This window comes from Macrotis lagotis, chromosome X (genome assembly GCF_037893015.1).
Source record: "Macrotis lagotis isolate mMagLag1 chromosome X, bilby.v1.9.chrom.fasta, whole genome shotgun sequence".
Classification (NCBI taxonomy): domain Eukaryota; kingdom Metazoa; phylum Chordata; class Mammalia; order Peramelemorphia; family Peramelidae; genus Macrotis; species Macrotis lagotis.
The window spans coordinates 44,940,004-44,944,009 of record NC_133666.1 but is presented as its reverse complement, the minus strand read 5'-3'; the positions used below and the strand labels follow the sequence as shown (position 1 = coordinate 44,944,009).

The 4,006-nt window shown below is 36.8% G+C and overlaps 1 long non-coding RNA gene across 1 annotated transcript; it reads right to left on the bottom strand.

The window, feature by feature from the left end:
* Nucleotides 1-1,129: 1,129 nt before the first annotated feature.
* LOC141500021 (uncharacterized) lies at nt 1,130-3,753 on the bottom strand. Its single transcript, XR_012471824.1, has 3 exons — nt 3,037-3,753; nt 1,811-1,984; nt 1,130-1,547 (listed from the first exon to the last, which is right to left on the bottom strand). It is a non-coding gene; the product is annotated as an uncharacterized LOC141500021 (long non-coding RNA).
* Between the last annotated feature and the right edge of the window lie 253 nt (nt 3,754-4,006).

The following is a 4,006-nucleotide window of genomic DNA, read 5'->3' as shown; positions in this document are numbered from 1 at the left end:
TTTTTAAATTCAGTTCTTCATGTATTTTACAAGTCTTTTCTTTCATTCCAATTACATTCTATCCCATCCTTCTATATCACATTTGAAGACAACCAAAAATGAGAAATAAAGGCCTTATAATACATATATAATCAAATGAAATCAATTCCCTCATTGGTCTTGTTTTAAAACATTTGCCTCACTCTTAATTGTGATCCCCATCAGTCAACAATGTACTTCATATATTCAGTCGTCTGAAATTGTGGTTCTCCCGAGTATTTGTGAAAGGCAAATTTAGACTTGATGTGAGGAAACTCTATATATGCACAAGTATAAAAAGGTGCATGAGGAGTGACTAGGGACATACATGGACATTGGGACATTCATCAGGGAAAGGTATCAGAGAATAGTTAGTGTTTCTAGTCCCTACCATTTCTGATTTTTTTCCTTCTCAAGTTAGTAGGGTTTTCTCCAAAATCCACTATTACCCAAAATACAATTTCACACAATCAAAACATGGGGTATCTAGTAAAACTGGAAAATATGAAGTCTTATTCTCTTTATTTAGAACCAATCAATTGAATTCATTAGTTAAAGATATAAGTTGGAAGTCATTATCTGAGGGAAAACCCCACAATACTTGGGGATCATGGAGCTGAAAGATATCTATGACAATTGACCATATCCAAACTCAAACCCAATATGGAAGATACGTTTTTTGTTGCAGAATCACAAAAAAGATTAGTTTTTGAGATCAACTCTTTCATTACCTCGACAGAACAAGGAGTCAAGTCTAGAACATAGCAAAGAAATGAATGATGATTATAACTATGTTCAATTCCACATAGGCTGGGTAGAAACAAAGTTAAGCCGGAATGTATGGAAAGATGTCCAACTAAATATATACCTTAAAACAGAATAGGTTTTCTAAGTTAGCATCAGTACCTCACATCCTTGGTGGTTTTTCCAGCAGGGTCTGGATGGACAATCTTCAGGGGGTTTTTCTTTTGTAGTCATCCTTGTCACAAAAGTGCCTTCATACTTCCAGTTGTTTGTGAGAAGTTCTTTCCCAACAGCTCCCGAGGATAAAAGGTGTTTATTTTGGCAATATTCACAAAATAAAATGCCTTATCCAAGGGGGGCGGTTGGAATCAATGGCGGTAGAATAGTTGACTTTTGTTTGCCTTGTTCCAACAGCCCCTCCAAACTGCTGGTAGTTTGGCTATGAAGTTCTTTCCCAACAATATCTATGGAGAATGTCCTTACTTAAAGAATGCACAAAATAGGATTCACCTGAGCCTGCTATAAGGCATGGTGGCAGGAGAAGTTTACTTTCTTTTAGATTTGCTCACACTTCTCTGCCAATCAATTGTATCCTGAAGCACTGATAAGTGAAGTTGGCTGAAAGAGCAATAGGAAAATTGTGTGTTGTCTGGCTTACAACATTCCTCGGGGTTTTTACCTGATCCAATTCTCTGCTATATACATCTTTCTATGATTTCCAATCTCAACTGTAAAAGTGACCTCAAGTCAACCCATCTATTCCTGGTGTGAAAAAGAAAACTCATCTAGAAGAAAGATCAGAAATGAATTGAATTCAATTAAATACAATTCAACAGATATTTATAAATGTCTCTGCTCTCTCTCTTTCTCTCTCACCCCCATATCCCATTATTTAAAACAAGGAAAGAAAAAGTAAAGTACAAATGGTAAATATTCATGGCCAAACCATGAAAATGTTCTCATTTGGGCAGGTATAAAAATGCAAATCACATTCTACGTTTTAAACCTATCACCCCTCTTTTCTAAGGTGAATGAGTAGAATACTAACCCGTTGGTCTTCTAGAATCATGGTCCAATTCACTAACTTGTGAGAAGCAATTTTAGACAGTATGAAGCAAGAACAGCCTCCACACAAATTCAATGCCAGAAAGTTCCAATACAAGAGACACTTCCCCCTTTGAGCACAATGCACAAAATGGAGTCCGTTTTCCAGATGGAGCAGCTGAAAATGATAGAGGTAAGATAAGGTTTTACTTTTTGTGACACTATTTCTTGAGCCACTCACTTATAACTTTTAGTCCTGGTATGAATTAAGTGAAGTTAATGAAAACAAAAGTACAAGCAGGGAAAATGAAGTTCAAGCTCTCCAAGAGTGTTTAACTCATCTGATTTACCAGATTGCACACTTAGTGGGTCTGTAATTTCCAGAATCAGAGATGGAAGTGACCTCAGAAGTCATGCGATCCTTTGCTTATCAATTATATAGAGCAGAAATTGGCCATTCAATTCAATTCGATTCAATTCATTAAGTATTTTTAAAAGCATTTACTTGTTCTGTGTGTGTATGTGTGTGTCTCTCAAACACACACACACACACACACACGTACACACACGTACATACAACACTTAAAACAATTGAAATTTAGGGGTGGATAGGTGGTACAATGGATAGCGCACCGGCCCTGGAGTCAGGAGTACCTGAGTTCAAATCTGACCTCAGACACTTAATAATTACCTAGCCGTGTGGACTTGAGCAGGCCATTTAAACCCGAATTACCTTGCAAAAATCTAAAAAAAGTTGAAATTTATCTTATTAAAAAAGTGCCTTAGTAATTGAAGTAAATCTCTTTGGCCACATCTAAAAATAGCCATCTCGTGCCAGGAAATGAGGTATGCTTCTTCTTTGGTGTTCTAGTATACTCTTTCTCCAGCACTACTGCTAGCAGCAGTTTTAGCTTTGATGCCTGGCAAACTGCTACCAATTCAAAACTACTATTATCTGGGGTTTCCCAGTTTAGCAATCCTTGTCCCAGATACTCCACTGTATTTTGCTGCAAAGTTCTTTGCTAACAACCTCTATAGATAAGATGCACAAAATGGAGCACCTTGACCAAAAGGGGTGTCTAGAAGGCAGGATAGAAACTATTTTTATGTACAATGTTCTCAAAATTCCTTAATGACATATTGGAATCTCGAGTATGGGAAAAAATTTGTTGAAAGAGCAAAAGTACAATAATTTGAAGTCAGGCCTGTTAGACTTCTCAAAGATCTTACCTCATCTAATTCACCAGTCAATAAAGCAAGTATTTCTTTTGATTATCATTCACAGATTATGATGATCCCAGGATTCAATTAATCCATCTTGCTGCTGAAAAAAAGAAACATTGGTCAGAAAAGAAGTGAAGTTTTTCAGTGAACTTACATATCTAACAAGTCCTCATATTCTCTCGTTTCCACTCTATCCCCTTTTTGAATAGCAAAGGAAAAACCTACAAATATACAGTCAGTTGAAATAAATTCCTTCATTATTACTCTTCAAAATATGTATCTCATTCTGAATTGTCAGCCTAGCAGCACTTTTTCAGTAGGTGAATTATGTACTTCATCTTTGGATCTATGGAATTTTGGTTCTCCCCTAATCTTTAAGGAGAAGAAGTTTCAAGCTTCATGTGAGGAAAAACCTTCTGGACCTCCAGAGCTAAACACAAATATAAAAAGCTATATTTGAGTGAAGAAAGAACCACCAAAACCCAGAGAGTGAAAGAAGGGAAGAAAGAAAAGAAGCAAGCAAGTAGGAGAAGGAAGGAAGGAAAGAAAAGAAAGGAAGAAGGAAGGAGGGAAAGGAAGGAAGGAAAAGGAAGAAAACTTCTATGAAAGTATTTAAGGAAAAGTCTGAACAATCATTACAGAATACAGAAGAAAATCAGTATTCCTTGGCCCCACCATCTCTTAACTCATGGCTCTCAGACTAGAAGGGTTTTCTCCAACAGCCACAAGTGCACAAGATGCAACATTTCACACAATCTCTAAAATGTAGCATCCAGTACAGCTGGGGCACATGGAGGACAAGATGGCAGGATGAATGATATGTTTTAGTTGTGGTCCTTAAGAGCTGAAAGACCTGACATTTGCCCACATCTAATCACAAACCAAATTACCTAACTTTAAAGATTAGCTCTTCAATTCCCGTATGAGAACAGGCCAGTCTAGAACATATTATGGAAATGCATGTTAAAAAGTTATA